The following is a 15110-nucleotide window of genomic DNA, read 5'->3' on the forward strand; positions in this document are numbered from 1 at the left end:
AACTATATAGTGTTTTAAAAGTTAAATGAAGAATAAAAAATATAAAAGCTCTGAAAAAAATAAAATAAAAAAATAAAAGCACAGTATCTACCATAGTTGTGAACCTCACCTCCTTATTCCCCTCTTATCACTCATTCACACACACACACACACACACACACACAGAAAACAAAATTAAAGTTGATGGGCATAGATTTCAATCTATAGTCTTAAGGATTAGTAGAGATAACTGCTCACTGAAAAAATTATAACCCGCCATAGTTAAATTTAGTAGCTTAGAAAATATGAAAAATGGATAGGGGTCCAAAAAGAACAAAATTAAATAACCATGAAAGTTGCCTATTAGCTTTAATGGAAGGGGAATCACTTAAATGACTTCCTTACAATTGGAGGCATTTGCACCTGAAAATTACTAACTTTCTCCAGAGAAAAATACAAGTATTATTTGCAATCCATGGGCAAAAGAAAGCAAAAAACTCTTGGTTGAACACCAACTGTATCTTAGATTAATTTTAAAATGCATGTAGGTGTAGATCACTTAGTAAATAGAGCAGACAACTCACAGTGGATGAAGGAATGGGCTTCAAATCAGTAGTCTCAGGTGTATGTTCAAGCTCTGCCCTTACTAGCTAAGTCAATTTGAGTAATTTCTTTGTCAGGTATAAAATGACAATAATCTTATCTACTAGCACTGTTTTTTACAAAAGAGCAGATGATTAAATTAGACCATGCATGAGAAAATTCTGATACGTTCTAATACAGATTCTGAATGGACTTAATCTTTCCAAATTTCACAGGTGTAGGTACAGAAAATCCATCAATATTAATCTATAAAGTTAACTCATATAATTAATTCATTACTTAGGCACTGAGAAAAAAATGACTGAAGGGTTGTTTTGTTGTTTTTTGTTTGTTTTTAATTTTTTACTGTTCATTTTTGAGAGAGAGAGAGAGAGAGAGAGAGAGAGAGAGAGAGAGAAAGTGATACAGAGCACGAGTGGGGGAGGGGCAGAGAGAGAGGGAGACACAGAATCCTAAGTAGGCTCTGGGCTCTGAGCTGTCAGCACAGAGCCCAGCTTGGGGCTCGAACTCATGAATTGCAAGATCCATGACCTGAGCCAAAATTGGACACCTAACCAACTGAGCCACCGAAGCTCCCCTGTTTTGGTTTTTTTAATAAAAGAATAAAAAAGAATACAAGAGAAGTAATAAAAAAAGAAGCAAACAAATATCTAACTAGTATATGTACTTACAGTTATACTAAAATTTTAACAATCAAATATGCTTTTTTAAAATATGAGAAAAAAACCCTATAACATAAAATATACTCATGGAAGAAATTTTAATTTGAGACCTGTTATGGTTGGTTGCTCCCTATTTTCTACTAAACCAGATTAAAACTCTTTGGCCACCCTTCAAGGTGTTTTACCAGCTTGTATCTTCTTTCATCTAGCCAAAATATGCTTTCTTCCAGATGAGGCAGACACATGCACTATAAACTCTGACTGATTTCTGCTCTCTTACATGCTTCTGCCATTTTTCTTCCAGGAGAATATTCTGTCCTTCTTTATCAATAGCTTCTCCCACGTTTATTCTTATCTGATGATTCCCATAATATTCTGTGGATTAATTAATTCACCATTGTCTCTGTTCCAATGAACATAAGACAGTAGGGCTACGAGGCAGATGAAGCTTTGCCTCTCACTGAGGATATGGATGATTCCAGCTGTAGAGAAGCATTCATTGCTAAACATGGACTAAGAGACAGAGAAATCAGCTGAAATCAGTACGCTAAATAAGGAAGGCTTAGGATCAGATGCAGATAATGAAATCCAGGGTTGAAAATGAGACCAGAGATCATGATATATAGAAGGTCCAACCCCAAATTAATAACCAGGATCAGGTGGATATTCAGTAATTGGCCAATTAAGGAGATGTTTACAAGAATGTTCATGGCCACATTACTTGTAATTAGTAAAAATCTGGAAATAATACCCAAAAAGCATATGAAAGAGCACTCAAATCATTTGTTATCAGAAAAAAAAATGTCAAAACACAATGAGATATCAACATATATCAGTAAAATAGCTATAATGAAGAGGACTAACAATATCAATTTTTAGCACAGTTAAAAACTAGAACTCTGATACTTTGCTTGTGAGAGTATTGGAAAACAATTTAGTAGTATCTACTAAACTTGAACATATATCTCCCTTATGAATCAGCATATTTTCACCAAGACACATACATGAATGTTCATAGCAGTTTATTCATAATAACCAAAACCTAAAACAACAAACATGAATGAATGTCTTTCAACACAATTGTGGTATATTTATATAATGGACTATTATTATATTATTACTATTACTATTATTATTATACTATTACTCAAACTAAAAAAAAATTAACTACCAAATACCTATATAACAATATGGATAAATCTCAGAAATAGTATGTTAAGTGAAAGAGACCAGGCACCACAGAGACACTATTCAATTGCTTCATTTAATGTTCATAAAGGCAAAAGTAATTTATGTTCATTGAGATAAGAATAGTATTACTCCTGGAGGGTACATAAAGAAAACTTCTGAGTGTATCAAAGTTCTATATTCCTGTTGAAAGTTGTGTTTATATGAGTGTGTGTGTGTGTGTGTGTGTGTGTGTGTGTCCATGTGTGAGTATGTATATACCAAGCTGCATACTTGATATATGTATACTTTACTATATGTAAAATATACCTTAATTTAAGAGACCTTGTATTTTAGAAATATATGGCAAAATATTTATAGATGAAATAATGTGTCATATATCTGCTTCAAAATTATCTCATGTGTGGGGGTAGTTGAGTGAGCATACTTGAAGCAAAATTAGCCATTTTTTACTAACTTTTAATGACTATGTGAAGCTCAGTATATTATTCTTTCTGTTTTCATTTATGTTTGAAGTATTTCAGCAACCAATAAATGAGAAACTGTATAATCACAACTACATAATAGAATCTAGATAGATTGATGGATTTGGAGATGAGAGAGTGAATACAGTGTGTACAGAAAAATATTTGTTGAATTTTGCAGAGAAGTGGAAAGTGATATTGTAGCAAGAAGAGAATGTAAGATTAAAGGACTATAGGGGCGCCTGGGTGGCTCAGTTGGTTAAGCGTCCGACTTTGCTCAGGTCATGATCTCACAGTTCATGAGTTCAAGCCCCGTGTCAGGCTCTGTGCTGACAGCTTGGAGCCTGGAGCCTGCTTCAGATTCTGTGTCTCCCTCTCTCTCTGCCCCTCACCTGCTCACACTCTGTCTCTCTCTGTCTTTCAAACATAAACATTAAAAAAATTTTTAAGGAGTATTGAGTGCATATTATAAATTTGGTGTTTTTTTTGAAGCCAATGGAGAGTAGTTGAAGAGCTATAATCAGAAAAGTCATATGATTAAAGTTTTAAGAAGAGCCATTATGTAGGTAGAGAATTCTAGGAGAGAAAAATGACAAGAGAACAAATAACAGTAAATGATGTAACAAGTAACAAAGTAGTAAATGATGTAGATCTATAATATGGCAGTAGAAATAAATTTGTAACAAAATGAACTGATGTGAAAATAAAGAAGGAAGTGCATGTATGCAATATGGTGATTGATTGGATGAAAGTAAAAAAGAAATTAGGCCACATTATTTCATCATTCATTCATTCAACACCTACGAACACCAGGAATTATGATGGCCTCCAAAGAGCAGTAGTAAATAAAATAGATATAATCTCTCCCTCATGAAGCTTGAGTACATGGAAAAGAAATAAATACTAACCAAATTAAAAAGATTTAAATATATAAGTTCTGTACAAAAAACCCCCAGAATTCTCTTATGAAGAATGAATGGAAAAGCCAATTTAAATAGATTGGGTAGAAAATGCTCTCTAAAATATGACATTTAAGTTGACACACAAAGAAAGAAGAGGCCGTCCTTACAGGGTGAGATATGAACAGTTCAAAAAGAGAAAGGAAAGAGGTTAATATATGAGAAATAAAGCCAGTATGATGAAATGAATGAGCAAGGGAAAGAATGGAATGAAATGAGGTGAAAGAGGTGGGCCAGAGTGTAGATTCAAGGAAAGTAGTTTGGATTTTATAAATGCAATGGGATACCAATGAATCATTTTAAGAATGGACCTCATATTATCCATTTAGTTTTTACTTGATGTCTACTCCATTTCACACACAAACACACCAAAAACAAAATGACTAAACAGTAAGTGATTCTGGAGGGCAGAATATTAAAGTGGTTTGAAAAGGGAAGTTTTCTTAAACCTCTTCTAAGAAAATATCGGAGAATAACTTTGTTGCTTTTGAGTTGAAGAACTCCTTCAACAAGATAAAAATTGTAACTTATAAAGGAAAATATTAATAAATTCAACTTCACTAAAAAAAACACATGTTCATCAAAACAGGAAAATCAAAATGATAAGCTAAGATTGGGACAAGGTGTGGAAAATGCAAATAAAAACAAAAGAGTAGCATAAAAACATTTTTAAAATGTCCTTCATATCAGTCATAGAAACATAAATAATACAGTGAGGAAAAAAGAAAAAGATATAGGCAAGAATTTCATAGAAAAGAGAGAACAGACTTCCCTGTTCCCTGAGAAACAGCCATGTCCCTGGCTTCATGGAATTTAAACTAGAAGGAGTCAGATTTTAATGAAACCAGTACCATTCCTCAAATAGAGCCTGCTCCCTCAGCCTGGGACCCAACATCAAAAGATACTAGCAGAGGCCATCAGGGCTGACCTACACTCTTCGAACAAGCACTAAATGTTTCCTGTTTTAAGTGCATGAGATATTGAAGTTACTTTTTGTTGGGGAGAAAAAACTGACCCAGAGTGTACCATATACAAATATGAATTCTAAGTAATTTAAATTCCTAAATTAATAATATAAAGCCATAAATATAAGAGAAGATGTAGAAGAATATTATTGTAACCTAGCAATGGAGAAGGTATTTTTAAGCAAGTACCCAAGTGGGGAAAAAAAATCAAAGATTTTACTCAATGAAGGATACCACGTATCAAACTAACAAATGGGCAACCATTTGAGAGAAATACATGGCATTTAAAACCAATGAATAATACACAACTAATTAGTGCAAATTCTTTTCTGCCTACTTTTGACTGGAAAATGTTACCTAATAATAGTTTAATTTTCTATTGTTCTTAAAGTTTTTCAGATTTAAGATTCTCAGAATTGGGCTGATGATACTTTTTACTTAAAACTATGTTATTAAGGGGACACCTGGCTGGCTCAGTCGGTTGAGCATCTGACTTTGGCTCAGATCATGATCTCACGGTCCTTGAATTTGAGCCCCGAGTCAGGCTCTGTGCTGACAGCTCAGAGTCTGGAGTCTGCTTTTGATTCTGTGTCTCCCTCTCTCTCTGCCCCTCCACCACTCATGCTCTGTCTGTCTCTCTCAAAAACTAAGTAAACATAAAAAATAAATAAAAATAAATAAAATAAACTTATTAAGAAATGTCTATGTTGCTTTTTTAAAAGTAATTTTTCATGTTTGTTTGTTTATTGTAGTGGAGGGGCAGAGAGAAAGGGAGAGAGAGAATCCCAATGAGGCTCTGCACTGTCAGCACAGAGCCCTACATGAACTTGATCCCATGAACGGTGAGATCATGACCTGATCCAAACAACAACAACAAAAAGAGTCGGGCACTTAGCCAACTGAGCCACCCAGACGCCCCTCATCTATGTTGCTTTTTAAATACTTAGTTCTAACTGCCTCATGGTAGTTCATTATATATCTTAGCATTGCAAGTTTAAAGTTGCACACACACACACGTACACAGAGAGAGACTATGTGCCTTTGCACTTGTACAAAAATTTCTCTGGGGTAAAAATTCAACAGCTGCACTCCAAAAGATATTCATGCGTAATTTCACTAAGTAATGCCAAATTGTTCTTTAGACAATTTATACATCCACCAAAAGTACATCATCATCATTCCTATTTCCCACCTGGTCATCAATAATTAAATTACAGCAACAACTAGGTATACAATGATAACTTATAACAAAGATACTTAGCTTTGGAAGACAACTTATCTATATTTCCAGTCAGTCAAATGAAGCAGATCCAGTGCCTTTCACTGTGCCTGGAAACTGAAGAACTCGCTAAATATTTGTTAAGCAAATAGTTGAGGAATGCCTCCTCAGAGCTTCCCCAGAAGTTGAAAGTTTTCATAGCAATGAAGCAAAATTAATTCTAACCTTGATGGCTTTGAATCACTTAAGAAAAAGGAAGAGATAAAAGAAGGTACAGAGAATACATTACTGAAAACTTGGAAAATCCTCAAGATTCTGTAGCCCTCCTCAAGGAAGAAGAATAAACTAGAATATCAGAAATTCAAAATGCATTTATGTATGTGTGTGTGTATCTGTTTGTGTGTATGTGTGAGACGTGTGATGGCCAGTTTTGTGTCCACTTGATGGATCACAGGGTACCCAGGTAACAAGTGGTAAATGGAGTAAAGCAGATTGTCTACCTGGATGTGTGTGGGCTCCATCCAGTTTATTGTATACCCAAATGGAACAAAAGTCTGAGTAAAGGAGAATTTGCTTTCTCTGGCTGTCTTTGAACTGGGACATGGGTCTTATCTGCCTTCAGTCTTCGATTCACATATACTTTAGGCTCTTCTGCTTCTCAGGTCTTTAGACTCAGACTAGAATTATACCTCTGATTCTCCTGGGTTTCCAGCTTATTGACTCTAGATATTAGTTTCTTATAATAAATGCTTTATGTTTATTTTATTATATATATATATATATTATATATATATATATATATATCTTGTCTTAATATATATTAAGGCTCTTATCTTAATATGGTATCTTATCTTAATATGTATGTGTATGTGTTTGTATATCTATCTATATATCTATCTATATGTATATGTGTATATATATCCTATGGCTTCTGTTTGCCCACAATTACACATAACTTTTGTGATGGAAAGTTGGGGAAAAGGGATTGGCTAAGAAACTACAAGGTTATTCAGTTTTCTCAATGTTTTATATAAAATCAAATTAAAGTGAATTAGAAGAAAAACATAAAGAGAAAGAAAATTTAAGGGTGACTTTTCAGCCAACAATTTATTTCAGTGAACCTCGGGAATAGTTTGGAATTTAAGTAATCTAGATTTGATATTTAAGACAGCAGCAAGAAGTATGATTCTCACACAGCCCTCCAGAAATATTTCCTTAATAAGTGTTCCTCCTTTTCTATACTCTGTGATCATCAGGGTAGTTACATTTTCATATTATTACAAGTAAACTGAGTTTTAAAATTATGTTTGTATACTGAGTCTTTAAATTCTGAAAAGAATATTGTACTTGTGACTATTTCTTCTTAAAGAACAAATAAACAGATAATAAGTATTTGATAATATAACAGAATGACACTGAAGAGACATAACCTTTCCTAAAACACATTTGCTCAATTTAGTTGACATAAAGCTAATACTTTCTAAAGGTCAGCTTTCTGAGTCAAATATTTCATATGTAAAGGTGATGAGTAACTAGGTTATCTACAGAGTTTGTTTTCCCACTAAAGTTTATGTAGCATTATGACTTGTACGAAAATTTAGTTATGTTTCATTTTTAGGATCATTACCAAAATATGTTAGTAGCCACCCCTACAAAAAAAAGTATGTAGAATTCTAATTTTCTTATGTCATTTGAGATCTTAATTGATTGTAGTCCAAGAAATTTCCTTTGGACAAAAACTACAATATACAACATTAAAAAAAAAATAATTCGTGAGAGTAGTTCAGATCATTCTTATAACACTACATTTAAGTCTCAAAAGTCAATTGGGTTCACGGTCTTCAATCATCTGGAAATCTTTCTAGTGATCATCAAGGCTGAGTATTCTAAATTTTACACTCCAGCGAAGCTGGCATCTGGCAGTCTTGTCTCTATAATCAATACTATATTGCTTGGCACATTATTAATAAAGATTAATTTGATTACCTCAAAAGGCATTTAAAACCACTCAGTGTATACATAAAACATTGTTATTAATTCTTGTGTTTGGAGACTATTTGATAAGAATCGTTTAGGGGTGCCTGGGTTGCTCAGTCAGTTAAGTGTCCGACTTTGACTCAGGTCATGATCTCGCAGTTCATGAGTTCGAGCCCAGCATCAGGCTCTGTGCTGACAGCTCAGAGCCTGAAGCCTGCTTCAGATTCTGTATCTCCCTCTCTCTCTGCCCTTCCCCCACTCATGCTTTGTCTCTCTCTCAAAAATAAACATTAAAAAAAATTTTTAAAGAATTATTTGTATAATATGTAATGACATCTTTCTGGTACCTAAATAAAATAGGGGCCTTTTTCAAAATCTCAGAGAAACAAAGCTTTGTATTTGTAGAACTGTAGCTACCAAGTACAAAGACTTAAGGTAAATTAAGAATGAAGAGTGAGTCATAAGAATATATATTAACTATATATTACATATGTCATAGATAGACTCTAAGCTCCATGTGAACAGAGATCTGCAATGTATAAATAACACTGTATCCCCTATCACCAACAAAATGACTTGTTCAAAACGTGCATGCAGTAATTGTATTGAATTAACAAATGAATATACATAAATAAGTGAATAATGAATGTCTTCCAAAATAAAACAGACTTTAAACATCAAAACCTTCTACAGCGAGTAAGGCTCTACTGAATTGCTATCTTCAGTTTGGAAAACCAGGCAACAACACTGACTGCTGAGGCAGATTCTCATTCTCAGTTTGTGCCTATATAAAAACATCAGTATTTGGTATCTTGAAATGTAATATCTTGTATTTGCATTCTGGCAATTTTATTTTCACAGGTCTCAGCAAAATGCTTTTGTAACTTCCAGTTGTTTCATAAACAGGGAGTTGGTTGGCTGGCCACTGTTAAGCTGACCAGCCATTCTCTGCAAGGAATGAAAGTAAGCAGGGTGAAGGTCATTAAATAATCAAAATTTACTTAGTGCTTTGCACAATTACACAAAAGCTTATGCTTCCTTTTTTGTTTTTGAGGGAGAGAGCACTTGTGGGGGTGGGGGAGAGATATGGGGTTGGGGGGCAAGGCAGAGAAAGAATCTTAAGCAGGCTCCATGCCCAATGGGGGAGTGGGGGGAGTCGTGCCTAATGCAGGGTGGATCTCACATGACCAGAGCTGAAAACAAGAGTGGATGCTTAACTGAAATCAATAGGGGATGCTTAACCAACTGAGCTTCCCAGGCACCCTGCTTCCTGCTTATACTTCATTCTGCTTTCAGACAAGAAGTTATTATTCTCTACACAGAAATGCACATGGCCTTTTGTTCATTAAATTAAAATGTATTATTCTATTTATCTGATATATTACCAGTTTGATCTTTAAATTTGCTCTAAGAAGAAGTAAAATAAGGAATGTTGCTGGTAATTTACAATTATTTTGTGATTTGGTATCAAACAGCAAAATGATCTATCTTGAGGAGACTGACACATTGATAAACATTAACTTTCAGTCAGTTGCTAATTAATGAACCACAAAAACACACTGATGAATACACAATGGTGATCAGAGTATATTTTAGTATATTATTGAATAACAAATACAATAACTTTCAAAATAAATACATTCAAATCTAATAAAAATTGTCATCTATTTGCACAACAGTAATGTTTACTATTTATATATGAGGACTACTTGATTAATATTTGTGAAGAATATTGTAAAACTAACCTCAGAATATTTTAAATTCTGAAATTTGTTAGCCTGCTTGGAGTTGAAGGTCCTATATATTACTTAAAGGAGCAATATAATTTATTCAATGTCTAGAAATATGTATTTCTACCCTAGTGTTGTATGACTTTGTAGGTGGTACAAAGATCTTTGTGTGGTATAACAAGAAAATTCTAGAACTATTAGTTCTGTAACTACTTTAAATTTAAATTATCTAAACTTCTGACAGTTGCCAAAGGAAACATTTTAAAGTAATCCTAGAAAGTACAAAATGTGTCAAGTTTGATATATGTTAAAAGAAAAGCCACATTTCTCCTTAAACTAATTAACAATAAAGAGTTAGCTGTCTATCTGTCTTTGTCTAACATTTTCCAGCTGGATAAATTCAATTGTTATTAAACTTGACAAAAAGCAAGGATATTATTAATGAAATTAACCACATGATGTTAACTTTTTACCACAATATCCCAGTGTGTTTTAATTAATTGTATGACAGAGATAAAAGGAGTTCATAGGTGAGAATGTAAATTGAGTTTGTTACTCTTATTTTTGATAGGATAGCAACCTATCATTTGCACATTTCAAAAGTTAAATTGTATCATGTTTCTAGATTATCACCTAAAATCTAAGTATACTTTCATCCCCCTCAGGAAACTCATTTATTACACTTATTTAACAGTGCAATTACATTTTACATGTGTCAAACATTGACTGTCTAAGGTCAAATTTAGATAGCCCACTAATTTAGATAGACAGCAGACATCAGACAGACACAAACATAAATACTATGACATTAAGTGAATTACAAAATTATAATTTTGATAATTTTTATGCTATTCAGACATATACAAATGTATACACAATGTACACAGTACATTGAAACACTGGAAATATATTTTAAAATAGCATATATAGAGAGGTTCCGGAAGATGGCGGCGTAGGAGGACGCGGGGCTCACAGCGCGTCCGGCCGATCACTTAGATTCCACCTACACCTGCCTAAAGAACCCAGAAAACCGCCAGAGGATTAGCAGAAGGGAGTCTCAGGAGTCAAGCACAGACTAGAGGCCCACGGAAGAGGGTAGGAAGGGCGGCGAGGCGGTGCGCGCTCCACGGACTGGCGGCAGGGAGCCGGGGCGGAGGGGCGGCTCGCCGGCCAAGCAGAGCCCCCGAGTCTGGCTGGCAAAAGCGGAGGGGCCGGACAGACTGTGTTCCGACAGCAAGCGCGACTTAGCGTCTGGGAGGTCATAAGTTAACAGCTCTGCGCGGAAAGCGGGAAGGCTGGAGGACAAAGGGAGGGAGAGCTGCTGAGCCCCCGGACGGCAGAGCTCAGCTTGGCGGGGAACAAAGGCGCCAGCGCCATCTCCCCCGCCCATCCCCCAGCCAAAATCCCAAAGGGAACCAGTTCCTGCCAGGGAACTTGCTCGCTCCGCGCAAACACCCAACTCTGTGCTTCTGCGGAGCCAAACCTCCGGCAGCGGATCTGACTCCCTCCCGCTGCCACAGGGCTCCTCCTGAAGTGGATCACCTAAGGAGAAGCGAGCAAAGCCTGCCCCTCCTGCCCCCGTGCACCTTGCCTACCCACCCCAGCTAATACGCCAGATCCCCAGCAACACAAGCCTGGCAGTGTGCAAGTAGCCCAGACGGGACACGCCACCCCACAGTGAATCCCGCCCCTAGGAGAGGGGAAGAGAAGGCACACACCAGTCTGACTGTGGCCCCAGCAGTGGGCTGGGGGCAGACATCGGGTCGGACTGCGGCCCCGCCCACTAACTCCAGTTATACACCACAGCACAGGGGAAGTGCACTGCAGGTCCTCACCACGCAAGGGACTCTCCAAAATGACCAAACGGAAGAATTCCCCTCAGAAGAATCTCCAGGAAATAACAACAGCTAATGAACTGATCAAAAAGGATTTCAATAATATAACAGAAAGTGAATTTAGAATAATAGTCATAAAATTAATCGCTGGGCTTGAAAACAGTATACAGGACAGCAGAGAATCTCTTGCCATAAAGATCGAGGGACTAAGGAACAGTCACGAGGAGTTGAAAAACGCTTTAAACGAAATGCAAAACAAAATGGAAACCACAATGGCTCGGCTTGAAGAGGGAGAGGAGAGAATAGGTGAACTAGAAGATAAAGTTATGGAGAAAGAGGAAGCTGAAAGAAAGAGAGATAAAAAAATCCAGGAGTATGAGGGGAAAATTAGAGAACTAAGTGATACACTAAAAAAAAATAATATACGCATAATTGGTATCCCAGAGGAGGAAGAGAGAGGGAAAGGTGCTGAAGGGGTACTTGAACAAATTATAGCTGAGAACTTCCCTGAACTGGGGAAGGAAAAAGGCATTGAAATCCAAGAGGCACAGAGAACTCCCTTCAGACGTAACTTGAATCGATCTTCTGCACGACATATCATAGTGAAACTGGCAAAATACAAGGATAAAGAGAAAATTCTGAAAGCAGCAAGGGATAAACGTGCCCTCACATATAAAGGGAGACCTATAAGACTCGTGACTGATCTCTCCTTTGAAACTTGGCAGGCCAGAAAGGCTTGGCACGATATCTACAGTGTGCTAAACAGAAAAAATATGCAGCCGAGAATCCTTTATCCAGCAAGTCTGTCATTTAGAATAGAAGGAGAGATAAAGGTCTTCCCAAACAAACAAAAACTGAAGGAATTTGTCACCACGAAACCAGCCCTACAAGAGATCCTAAGGGGGATCCTGTGAGACAAAGTACCAGAGACATCACTACAAGCATAAAACATACAGACATCACAATGACTCTAAACCCATATCTTTCTATAATAACACTGAATGTAAATGGATTAAATGCGCCAACTAAAAGACATAGGGTATCAGAATGGATAAAAAAACAAGACCCATCTATTTGCTGTCTACAAGAGACTCATTTTAGATCTGAGGACACCTTTAGATTGAGAGTGAGGGGATGGAGAACTATTTATCATGCTCCTGGAAGCCAAAAGAAAGCTGGAGTAGCCATACTTATATCAGACAAACTAGACTTTAAATTAAAGGCTGTAACAAGAGATGAAGAAGGGCATTATATAATAATCACAGGGTCTATCCACCAGGAAGAGCTAACTATTATAAATGTCTATGCGCCAAATACCCGAGCCCCCAGATATATAAAACAATTACTCATAAACATAAGCAACCTTATTGATAAGAATGTGGTCATTGCAGGGGACTTTAACACCCCACTTACAGAAATGGATAGATCATCTAGACACACAGTCAATAAAGAAACAAGGGCCCTGAATGATACATTGGATCAGATGGACTTGACAGATATATTTAGAACTCTGCATCCCAAAGCAACAGAATATACTTTCTTCTCGAGTGCACATGGAACATTCTCCAAGATAGATCATATACTGGGTCACAAAACAGCCCTTCATAAGTTTACAAGAATTGAAATTATACCATGCATACTTTCAGACCACAATGCTATGAAGCTTGAAATCAACCACAGGAAAAAGTCTGGAAAACCTCCAAAAGCATGGAGGTTGAAGAACACCCTACTAACGAATGAGTGGGTCAACCAGGCAATTAGAGAAGAAATTAAAATATATATGGAAACAAACGAAAATGAAAATACAACAATCCAAACGCTTTGGGATGCAGCGAAGGCAGTCCTGAGAGGAAAATACATTGCAATCCAGGCCTATCTCAAGAAACAAGAAAAATCCCAAATACAAAACCTAACAGCACACCTAAAGGAAATAGAAGCAGAACAGCAAAGGCAGCCTAAACCCAGCAGAAGAAGAGAAATAATAAAGATCAGAGCAGAAATAAACAATATAGAATCTAAAAAAACTGTAGAGCAGATCAACGAAACCAAGAGTTGGTTTTTTGAAAAAATAAACAAAATTGACAAACCTCTAGCCAGGCTTCTCAAAAAGAAAAGGGAGATGACCCAAATAGATAAAATCGTGAATGAAAATGGAATGATTACAACCAATCCCTCAGAGATACAAACAATTATCAGGGAATACTATGAAAAATTATATGCCAGCAAATTGGACAACCTGGAAGAAATGGACAAATTTCTAAACACCCACACTCTTCCAAAACTCAATCAGGAGGAAATAGAAAGCTTGAACAGACCCATAACCAGCGAAGAAATTGAATCGGTTATCAAAAATCTCCCAACAAATAAGAGTCCAGGACCAGATGGCTTCCCAGGGGAGTTCTACCAGACGTTTAAAGCAGAGATAATACCTATCCTTCTCAAGCTATTCCAAGAAATAGAAAGGGAAGGAAAACTTCCAGACTCATTCTATGAAGCCAGTATTACTTTGATTCCTAAACCAGACAGAGACCCAGTAAAAAAAGAGAACTACAGGCCAATATCCCTGATGAATATGGATGCAAAAATTCTTAATAAGATACTAGCAAATCGAATTCAACAGCATATAAGAAGAATTATTCACCATGATCAAGTGGGATTCATTCCTGGGATGCAGGGCTGGTTCAACATTCGCAAATCGATCAACGTGATACATCACATTAACAAAAAAAAAGAGAAGAACCATATGATCCTGTCAATCGATGCAGAAAAGGCCTTTGACAAAATCCAGCACCCTTTCTTAATAAAAACCCTTGAGAAAGTCGGGATAGAAGGAACATACTTAAAGATCATAAAGGCCATTTATGAAAAGCCCACAGCTAACATCATCCTCAACGGGGAAAAACTGAGAGCTTTTTCCCTGAGATCAGGAACACGACAGGGATGCCCACTGTCACCGCTGTTGTTTAATATAGTGCTGGAAGTTCTAGCATCAGCAATCAGACAACAAAAGGAAATCAAAGGCATCAAAATTGGCAAAGATGAAGTCAAGCTTTTGCTTTTTGCAGATGACATGATATTATACATGGAAAATCCGATAGACTCCACCAAAAGTCTGCTAGAACTGATACATGAATTCAGCAAAGTTGCAGGATACAAAATCAATGTGCAGAAATCAGTTGCATTCTTATACACTAACAATGAAGCAACAGAAAGACAAATAAAGAAACTGATCCCATTCACAATTGCACCAAGAAGCATAAAATACCTAGGAATAAATCTAACCAAAGATGTAAAAGATCTGTATGCTGAAAACTATAGAAAGCTTATGCAGGTAATTGAAGAAGATATAAAGAAATGGAAAGACATTCCCTGCTCATGGATTGGAAGAATAAATATTGTCAAAATGTCAATACTACCCAAAGCTATCTACACATTCAATGCAATCCCAATCAAAATTGCACCAGCATTCTTCTCGAAACTAGAACAAGCAATCCTAAAATTCATATGGAACCACAAAAGGCCCCGAATA

At 36.3% G+C, this 15110-nt stretch overlaps 1 protein-coding gene across 2 annotated transcripts in view; it reads right to left on the bottom strand.

Annotated features, from left to right (window-relative positions):
• SPAG16 (sperm associated antigen 16) overlaps window positions 1-15110 on the bottom strand; it is a 1017964-nt gene that overhangs the window by 744422 nt on the left and 258432 nt on the right. The window lies entirely within an intron of this gene.

The sequence above is a fragment of the Panthera uncia genome, assembly GCF_023721935.1.
Source record: "Panthera uncia isolate 11264 chromosome C1 unlocalized genomic scaffold, Puncia_PCG_1.0 HiC_scaffold_3, whole genome shotgun sequence".
In the NCBI taxonomy this organism is placed as follows: domain Eukaryota; kingdom Metazoa; phylum Chordata; class Mammalia; order Carnivora; family Felidae; genus Panthera; species Panthera uncia.